Source organism: Lissotriton helveticus, chromosome 8 (genome assembly GCF_964261635.1).
Source record: "Lissotriton helveticus chromosome 8, aLisHel1.1, whole genome shotgun sequence".
Lineage (NCBI taxonomy): Eukaryota > Metazoa > Chordata > Amphibia > Caudata > Salamandridae > Lissotriton > Lissotriton helveticus.
In genome coordinates, this window is record NC_136069.1 from 42,827,531 (window position 1) to 42,838,460 (window position 10,930).

The following is a 10,930-nucleotide window of genomic DNA, read 5'->3' on the forward strand; positions in this document are numbered from 1 at the left end:
TTCTTTAGCAGAATTGCAATTCTCATTGATGCGCAGGGAGTAGTATGATTTTTTTTGTGATTTTTATAGCTTGATTGTAAGATCTGAGCTCGGACTTATAACTCAATTTACTTGATTCATTTTTTGACAGCCTCCATTGGTGTTCAAGTTTCTGACATTTCCTCCTGAGGCTCTTGAGTTGTGGGGTATACCATTTTTCCGTGTGGGGTCATTGCCGAGACTTAGATTTCCGTGTAGGGGCCAGTTTATCCAAAGTTCGGTAAATCTCTGTTTGAAGATTAACTGCTTCTGTACATACTGCAGTGTCATCTGAGATCTGTATGTTAGAACCTGAGAAATGTGTTGCAAATGCAGATTCAGTGACTAGCCTCCAGGCTCGATTTGAGGTTTGGTAGATTTTCCTGGACTTAATTGGTTTAACTGGTAGACCCAGCGTAAAAACTATAAGCGAATGGTCTGTCCAGAGTAATGGCTTGATCTCTTGAATATACGTGGCTTCAATGTTGTAAAAGAGTAGGTCAAGCGTATGACCGGCTATATGGGTGGGCCCTTCTATCCACTGTTTAAGGTTAAGTATCTGCATGTCGCTCTCCAATTGAGAGATGACTAGATTGTCTTTCTTCTCATAATGTACATTAAAATCCCCAATTACCAAGTAGTTTTTGTATTTTAGGCAAGTTGGAAGAAGTTGTGTAAATAGCCTAGTACTAAGGTTAGCTTGGTGAACTGGGGGATTATAAATTACTACTCCTGCTAAAATAATAAGACCTTCATGAAGTAATTTGATGGGGAGTATTTGATGTTCATTGTGTGATGTTACTTGTACTGGTAAACAGGTCAGATAATCTTTAAATATGATAGCAACTCCCCCTCCCATTACTTCCAATTCTGTCTTGTATGATAATTTTGTAATTGGTGGGTAGTGCATTGGCCACATCTGGAGAGTTAATATCATTCAGCCATGTTTCGGTTATAAAGACAAGATCGGGATTCCTTTCATTCAGAAGGTCCCAGATATCAGTGGCATGATTTGAGAAGGATCTTGCATTAAAATAAATACATGAGAGTTTTGGGTAATCCTGGATTGCCTGGCTACCTGTCTGATATTGTCCCATGCTGGACCATTTGCAAGCGCGACAAGAAATTGGGCCGTGTGTAAATCCGAGGTGGGCCAAAGCACACTGTGTATGGTTGTTACGTAAATTGGGCTCATAAGCTAGTAGCGCATTACGTGAATACCTAATGGTGTCGTATTGAGCTGGTATGCCACAGACAGGGGTTCTGGCACCTGGCCCCGGCCGCGGACGGGCGCAGATGGGCTTGCCTTAGGCGCGCCAGCGGCGCGTCCGCTGGCACATTGGATAAAGTAGAGAGAAGCGCGGGCTCCTGGGTCCGCTCTCCCGCCCACCGGAAGTGCACAACGATTGGTCTGCCTTCTTCCTAATCGCCCTCCACTCAATCGGCACACAGCCGTGGTGGACCAGAGCTCGGAAGTCAGCAGGTAGCAAAACATGGTAGGAAGGAGCAGCCTAATTCGTTACCTTCCAATTTGACATAAAAGCATAGATCCTGACTTTTAAAATCAGTGGTGCAAATATAGCAGCAATGTGCAATGTGCAAATGAGCGATTCTAAAAATATTATAAATCGCGATTTATCCCAGCGTCACAGCGTTCAGCAGCAGCAGCCTTACCAGTGGTACGCTGCGTGTCCGCTGGCACATTGGATAAATTAGAGAGAAGCGCGGGCTTCTGGGTCCGCCCTCCCGCCCACTGGAAGTGCACAACGATTGGTCTGCCTTCTTCCTAATCGCCCTCCACTCAGTCGGCACACAGCCATGGTGGACCAGAGCAGTAAACAGTGTTAAAATGGACACCGGCCTGAAGAAAAATGCTTGTTTAGTTGCACATCTACCCCCATTTCAAACAATCCAAACTTCAGCCAGTGAGATGAAAGTGGCAATACTTCTGTTCCCGCCAGAGGTGACCATAGCTCAGATTTCAAAGCACCAGCATCAGAAGAGTATGTAATAAATGAGCCTCTGACCGGGGAGGAGGGAACGTCACATGTGAATATATGAAAGATTTCAAAGCACAAGCATCAGAAGAGTATGTAATAAATGAGCCTCTGACTGAGGAGGAGGGAGCCTCACATGTGAATATATGAAAGATTTCAAAGCACAAGCCTCCGAAGAGTATGTAATAAATGAGCCTCTGACTGGGGAGGAGGGAGCGTCGCATGTGAACAATGAGGAATTTCAGAGGTACTCGAGTTACACAATCTTTTGTGAACTAGACATGCAAACCACAGGTACTTGGATCCCCACTGCCTCTCTAATTTATTCATGGTAGTGATCCTCCTTATCCATTCCATCCTGAAAATCTGGGATTTAGCATACAACCAATTGTGTTTTCAAACACAATTGTGTTTGAATTGTGTTTGACTGTATGCTGTGTCTGATGCTAGGTCACTGGCATTCTCTTTTTGTTCTGATTCCATAATTTGGAATGGCAGAGATGTTGTCACCCTTAATTGTGATAATACAAGTGCACCACAAAATACAGTTCAACATCATAGGTTTCGCCATAGTCAAAGTTGTCAACAATGTCGACAGCGGTAAGGGAGGCATACATGGTGCTGCCGTCGACGGCATAATCTTTGTCAGTGACTGTGACGTAGACAAGGTCTTTTTGAAGGTTGTCGACTAAGTGCTTTCAAATTATTAGAAGCAGGTTGTACATTTTGTGAATTACATTTTTCCAGTTTTCTGTGCAGAGAATTTTTTTCTGGAGTGTTTTCCCGGTTTAGCTTGTGAGGAGGTAGTTGCAAGTGCTGTCCCACATAAGTTCATTTCAAGAAACTGAACAAGTATCTTTTTCTGCGCTATCTTCTTGGAAGTGCTTGGTGGGGCACTTTTTACAGAATCTTCCCCCAAGGAGGGAAATATTCTTTATCCAGCAAATACAGTGCCAGCCTCCTCTCGTCCTTTAGAGTAATTGAAGTAAAGGTTTTACACAGGTCACAGCATGAAGTCTTGTGAGTCGGACAAAGGCAACAAATACACTGGGAATGAGGATCATCAGTGTACATGTTCAGCCCACAGGAGGAACAGGGTTTGAATAGAGATTTGTTTCTCTGGGTCAGCAATGGTGACATTTAGTTACAGTTGTGAGGAGGGTGAATGGTCTCCTTTGCCCAGAATAGTAAGTTTCCCTGAAACCAACTCGCAGTATAGTGCCGGCTGATAAAGGGCTGGGCCAATCCTAGGGTAAGCAAAGAAAATAACAATTTTAGGTTAACTAATGGTTAGAGCACAGCTCTGCCTGGCGACTCCCTCACATACGACATGCGATAGAAATCAGAGCTGTAGTGGCCTCTAGGAGAAGTAGAATGGCCAACACTTCCACCTCCTTGGCTACAGTTCGGCTTCTGTCAAATGAGGTGGTTGTGCTACTAAACAAACACAGTTCACTTCTATTTAAATACACAGAGAATTCCCAGGCTGATGATGGGAATGATTCAAGCATGTGAATGTATGAGAGATCCATTGTTGGAAAACAGTTGCCACTTTCAACGTACAGGATAGAAACGAGGCCTCCGGAGGAGGAGTTTTTTCAAACCAATATTCTGCCCCTTAAGTGTTTCATGGAGTGGCACGATGAACCTCTGGGCAACACAGAACTACAGACAGCTTTCCTGCCTTAAGCATTTGTTTATTTTAATATTATATAGGGATCAACCATTTCATATTTTTTATGGACATTTCTCATTGAAACATAAGAAAAACAAGTTATTAGTATAGTTCATGATATAAACCAAAACCAAGATCCTGTAGTGTCTACTCTTACATATTGCAAGACTGCTCGGCCGTCTGGATGAAACCAAGGCAAAGAACATATCCAGCCGAAACAATTGTGTGATGGTCTCTCCAAAGAAATGTCTCCCGTACATACTGTGAGATAATAACAGCCCAAGGTGCTTCTTGCCGGTTGTAGAGAACGTAGAGGGGATGAGAGGCTGGCTTGCTAGAACAGGAAACAAGTGATAGTATTCCTCTGCCCTGCCAACAATAATGCGTCACATGTGATGACCATGGTGTGTGCATCTCTCTGAACACAGGAGGTTGGCGTTAAGTCCTGTGAAAAGGGACCCCAATAGCTAAAGATTTCAAGTTCATCCAAAGTAGAAACGAAGGGTTAGAGGGGGTGCCAAGAGCTGTCAGCACCAGACTCCTCCAACTTACACTCCTATACCACAGTTGTTTTACTTTGATTTTAATAACATATCTACTTGTCCATAGGGCAGGTTGCTTCATAAATCTACTTGTGCTGTAACAAAATTCACTTGTCCCTTTGGTGCCATGTAGTGCAGGGACAAATTATGGCAGCAATCTCATTATGTAAGATATCTGATATAGCCTCTGGGATTATGCCAGGGTTGTAACCATAGTAGTGTTTGAATACTTGCAATCCCCTTATGTTGCCGCGTTTCCGCAGATCTACATACTGGGGCTGAAGGTAGTGGTAAGCAATAGTCCAGGGTTAGAATGTCCTTTTGAGACTGTGCAAACCTACCAACTTACATACATAGCCTCATATAGCCAAACGTTGAAAACGTGTGTACTCATTTTTATACTGGAACCACTGTCAGTAGTGCAGGCAAAGCATACAACAGTTACTTGGAGCATTCACTCTAATAATAAAGGCTTTGTATTACTGAACCATGAATACAAGTCTGAACAGCATTAACATATAGACAAAAATATTACCTTAACTGCAGACAGTGCCCTTACCTGATCCATATTGTGGTACTGCAAACTGGCAGCCAAAGGGTTTGTGCTGCAGGGGCTTGGGCCTACTTGTCCCAAGGACAACGTGTTGCCCTTGACCCCAAAACAATATGTCCTGGGCGTCAGGCTATAGGAATTCCACATCCCTGTACTGAAGGTCCACCTAAGCCAGAAAACTTCCATCAACTGCGGGGAGAAAGTATCCACACAGCAGACAACTTTTCAAACTAGTCCCAGTGGCTACTCAGATGGCTTTCACTGTCAATGTACACAGGCCAAGGGCCACTGCCCGGAGGTAGTGCTCCCCTTGACTCGTCACTTCAGTCTACAGGCCAACTCAGGTAGCAGGCATTTGGGAGTTCCCTGAAGCTTCAATATTGCCAAGGAACAGTAGGCCATAGTCTGACACACGTGTGGTCATTACAGAGTCCTCCTGAACAGAAACCAGCACAGTCTACTTTTCTCCCATCCCTTTGAAGCTTGTCAGCTAAGCATGGGAAGGTCACAGGGAGATCAAACACTGCTCCTCTGCACAAGCAATGTTGATCACAAGTGCTAAACCAGCCTAGCTAGCACTTAATCGAGATGACATGATGGCTGATGGTAGGTGAGAGATAATGAGAGGGGCCCTCACAACAAGGGGCCCGGGCACTACCATACCAGTAGAAGAAAACTTCCCTTGAAGGGATAATCTCACACCCTCAAACAGATATCAGCCACTCACCACACACAATCAAATTTGTCCTACGTGTAATGTAAAACCTTCACGCCCTATATAGGTACCACCACAATTTAATAGTCACACAAAACTTCAAAGTCACATATATGTAAATGCATAGTTACAGCATGTCAACATAAGACATATAAAATTTGATATCCTCATAGAGTAATACCAATCATTCATCACATAAATATAAAACACACTGTGACTCCCTGCACTATGGCTGTGATCAAGTGGAGGCTGTCGCAACGAACGGCCCCGAAGATTCCAACATGGCGGCGGTCTCTCACGATCCCGGAAGTGAGGTTAGCAGTCTAGACCCTCCGTCGGAGTCCAGAGGATGAACACCTCTGACCAGAACTGAGGAGGAAGGTTCAGAGACATTTAAGCAGCTGCGGCAAGCAGCAGAACGGGTAGGAAAACAGACGAAGGAGCTCAGGAGCAACCAGCAGACGGATCCGCTTTGGGAGAAAACGGACGAAGTGGAGGACGACGGTGCCTCTCCCTGCGAAGTGAACAAGGGCAAAGCTAGAGACCGCTCAGGGAGCATCGAGAGCGAGTCCAGTACTTCCCCCCGAGGAAAGAGGAGGGTGCGACTCCCCTCCTCATGGCCCTGGCGGGTTGTGGGTCCAGGCAAGTGCTACAAGCCCTAATCTTCTTTAAAGGGTTGGGGGGGCGGGTTTTCAAGCTGCACCATCATAAAGTCACCAAATTGTTCCCTCACTAAAGCACAGCACCAAACAGGGCACTGGTGAAGGAGGCGCACAAAGTCCTCCCTTTATTTTCTTTACTTTTCTTTTCTTTTGATGGCCAAGAGAATCCTGTCCTGACCCTATTTCCCTGTTTTCTTTGTCGAATCCTCTGTCCTTACGGTGGGACTCTGCCCCGACGCAGCATCAGCAAGAAGCAAGGGGCAACTGTGACAACCCTTTTATGCCACTGAAGACTGTGACCAACAACTGCATCTCTCCACTACCACACCTCTCTCTGTTCTTAGTTTGTTTCTGATCCCAAGAAGTATTGGGAATTACAAACTTACTACTGAACAATAAAACACCCTGTTCTGCATTCCTGAGTTCTGTGTCATTAAGGAAGACAGGGAGACTTAGGACACCCAAACCGGTCACCCTATAACAACGGCGTAACACAAGCCACATGGATACAATAACATTTTAAATTTAAAAAAGCTTTTTCACAACAATTGGGAGCACCATACAAAACAGTACTCATGTATCTGTTGTATATGCTGATCCTTTATCTCTATCAACCACAAGTCCCAATGAAGTAGATATTCTTCATCTGTGTTCCCTGGTTGTGAACGGGTTCTGCAAAAAGAATGCGTCATCGTGCTTCTGTGGATTTGGAAATAATTCAACCAGCTTCTTCAGGACAATATAATGAGGTTTATGTCTCCACAGTTCAAAGATAATTCATTCAATGTTTATGAAAAACATACATATAACAAAAATCAATGAAAACAGCATAAAATACCACAATGTGGACAGAATCAAAACAAAGCTTCATATATTCCAATTCTCAGTGGGTCCCCATTACAATTGTCCTCCCTGTTTTCTCATGGGTCCATCCAAAGTGGGGGACCAAATCTCACAAGGAATACACTATCAACTTGGAAATGGTGTTGGCTCTATATGTTTTCAGGGTCTGGTCCACCCAAATAAACATGGGAACCACCTCCTGGGAGTAATTTTAAAATTCCTCATTCAGGTCTGGTCCACTCAAATAAACCTGGGAACCACCCCCTGGGAGTAATTTTAAAATCTCTCATTCATTCATCCCATTCGTTATTGGGCAGGGTTGCAAAAAGGTCGACCTTTTTGCAACCCTGCGGAGAGAGATGACGACGCCATTTTAAGGGAATATACGTGCCACATTCGACGGTTTGAGAAAAGCCTGAACCTTTCTAAAAAAAGCTAATTGCATGGAACATTCGCAAGAATTAAAACACATGAGAGAAGGAGGCCAACCCTACACACCCCTGAATTTGTACTTTTAAATTTCGAACTACAATTACTGGTCGTCATAGGATCATACTACTTTTGCCCTGAAGAAGTCCTCTGGATGTAACGCGTTGGCTTCGCTTATATGAAAGAAAACAGAATTAAAGCCATTTTTAAGCTCTACTGAACGGACTCTTCAAACTTTATTGCTTTGTCACTATTTATTGTGGAGTGCTGAACCATTGTGTTTTGTTCTCCCCACACATTTGCAGGAACCCTGACTATCAGGCCTTCAGACGTCTTGTGAAGACCTGACTCTTTTCTCATGTCTAACCCCTTGGTCTTGTCCCCTGCTTAGTCTTGCTCCAGCGCTGGGACGTCTTTTTGCTGGGGCACCCATGCGCTTCACAAGTATTTTAATCTAATCTAATCTAACTGGCTCCCTGTCGAGAAGAGAGTAACCTTCAAGCTACTCATCCACGCCTACAAATCTCTCCACAACTTCGAGCCCAAATACCTCAACAATAGAATCACTTTCCACTTACTGAAAAGAACCATCTTCTCTGCCGACCTTGCCCTAGCTGAGAGCCTGCACATCCGCAGAACCAGAGCAGGCGGAATGGCCTTCTCCTACGTCGCAGTCAAGGCTTGGAACAAGCTCCCAGTCAAAATCAGACGCCCCCCTACCCTGCACAACGTCAGGACCTGGATTTTCGGCTGACCTGGAGCTACACCCCCTACCCTGTGAAAGAGGAAAAATTAATTAGCCCTTTGAGGAAGGAATGCATTAAAATGAACCGTAGTTTTACATTAATTTCTGTTCCACTTGCTTGCAAATAATATGTGCCCACTAATGTAATATGGGCCCACCACAATGCAAGGCAGCTCCATAATGCACACAGGGTTAAACTAAATTGTCTGAAATTCAGCTTTGACCAAATGGATTGCAAATGAAAGAGTATGTGTCCCTTCTGTTGTAACTCCACGTTGTGTAATTATTCATTAACCTTCAGAATATTTGCAGAAGCCAGTTCAGCGAGTCCACTTCTTAGAAATGGCTCAACCTGCTCTGCTCCTGCTTGGCTAAAATGTTTGCTCAGAATAAATACAGTCTGTGGAAATTGAACAGATAAAGCAGAAAACACGAGGATCTGCTGACCAGATCAAATAGTGCATGTTTGACAAAAACAAGATAACAGATTTGACTGTAGGTCAGGAGGCAGTAGCGTAAGAGATTGGCTAAATATTAGCATGGTCATGTGCGTCATGCATAAAGCAAATGTACACGTGGAATATTTGTGAATATTTCTGAAATGCTCACACCATGGTGTTTAAGGTAATAATTAACATGTTCTGGTTCTGAAAATTGTATAAAAGGACTGGTTTCCCTTCTGTAAAATAGATCTCTTTGCAGCTACTAGCAAATTGTCTCAACTGCAGTTCATTGGCAATAAAGAGCCACTCTTGAAGCCTTTGTGTGTGTCCATCTTACTTGCCTCTAAAAAACCGTGCTTTAACAGATGGTGCCGTGGACTCGCTGGGGACTGGTGGTCTCTGCAGGGGTTAATGTACTGCGGTCCCAGGACTCTTCGGGGGCCTTCTAGTCTCGGTGTATGCTGCGCAGCTGCTGATTGGACTTTGTTTCCTACAAGGCCCAGGCGTGAAGGCTCCCATTGATAAGCCTGTGACATCAGACACCAGCAGCTCCCTGCGAGCCTTCAGGTGAATTTTTTGCCACAACAAGAAGGACGCATACAACGGTGTTACTGGTCAGATGATCAGGTAGGCAGTGCGTAGTGCACTGAACTCATTATTATACATTTAGTGTTGTTTTTTCTGGTACATATGAGGGTACACACTGGGATTCATTAGGGGTCCCTAGGGGAGGTCTGAGGGCACCTTTAGGATAGGTGCCTGAGGAGGGCTGTCCAGTCTGTGAAAGATCGTGAGGATCCCAAGGACAGAAGAGCACCTTGAGACCCTCAAGGGGGAGTGGTGCGCTTTGAAAAAAACGTATTGATTGATTGACATGTGATCTGTTGGTTATTAAGAGTTTACCATTTTCATGTATGCAGATAGTTTATTGGTGTTCGATTTTGTGACAATATGATGCGGAACAGATGGTGGGGAAAGTAAGTGGGACCTAGTCACCAGAAAATGAGAGCGGACTGGGGCAGCGCTTCCCAATGAATTTAGTTGCTCAGAGGAGTAAGTAAGAGAAGCCAGCTTACCTCATAGGTAAGAGGCTGCATTTCATGCGGTGACCAGGGGCATACAAGCGCCGACAGGCTTACCTTTGGCACACCTCTGGCCCTCCCTTGCAGCAGATGACTGTTGTGTGGAGGGCCTCCTGCACATACTTAGTACATGGTTCATCTCCCTTTAATGATGTTTCTGGGATATTAGAGGAATTGGAGAGACCTGTGAAGCATGTCATTTTAGAGTGTAAAGTAGGACACCTTCAAAAATAAAATATGAAGCATATAATACTCCCTGAATATGGCGGTGAATAGTTTTTTATTTCCAATAACAACCTTTCCACTTTTTGGGGGAAAAAAACTGTAGTACAATTTGAGTGAATGACCATCTAAACTAATAGCGGCTGTCCCCAAAAACTTTAGTACCTTGACAGTAACTGTGTCGCCGGCAGTGATCTCTAAATTTGACGGATGATAGTCCACCTGCAAACTAGATCAGGCAGTTAGTTTCTGTGTTAATTAAAGATCTGATCAGTGGATTAGAAGTTATCTTTGTTTTTGACATATCCATGTTCTGCTAATTGGATCACATGTATCATTGTCTGAGTTTTAAACTGTGCCTTTGGGACCTTCGATCTGTCGCAAAAATATACATGGAAACATTCAAGAAGGAGTTGTTTTGTTTGCATTCTGTGACCTGAACTTTTTTTTCCTCTTATGCCTTTCCTTTGCAACTCCCAGAAAAGTGGGTGTGCCTTTCAGTCACTGTTGCCAAACTGTGGAATTCTCTTTCTTTATATCTCCGATCGAGGCCTGATAAGATTGTTTGTACAAAGCTTCTAAAACCATGGCTATTTGGTAAATAAAACCTTAACTTCTGGCTGCAGCTTCCTGTAGTCTAGCACCAGAAAACTGCAGTTGGTATTGCTTTGCTCCTCAAATAACTGGAATAAATTATCTTAGAAGATTTCTTATGTATCCCAATACATGCTATGGACATCCCCATTTAATGATTGATGTCTTTATGTCAGTGTCATTCTTACTGTAATTATTGGATTACACATCCAGGTTTTTGTTTTAATCCATGTTGTCAGCAGAGTCATGTTCACCAATTTCTTCCTGTTTCCTGCTGTGTGTTTGGTATCTGGTGTATAGATATCTCACTGTCCGTTATAATTATTGTTATGAACATTGTTAGTGGATGACTAACAACGTACACTGGATCGTGTTACAAGGATGGAGATGTTTTGGTCCATAGATTAATA

The 10,930-nt window shown here is 43.8% G+C and overlaps 1 protein-coding gene across 1 annotated transcript in view; it reads left to right on the top strand.

Moving 5' to 3' along the window:
• The window catches only part of LOC144772315 (uncharacterized), a 40,790-nt gene that overhangs the window by 23,597 nt on the left and 6,263 nt on the right, over window positions 1-10,930 (top strand). The gene's annotated exons all lie outside the window — the stretch shown is intronic.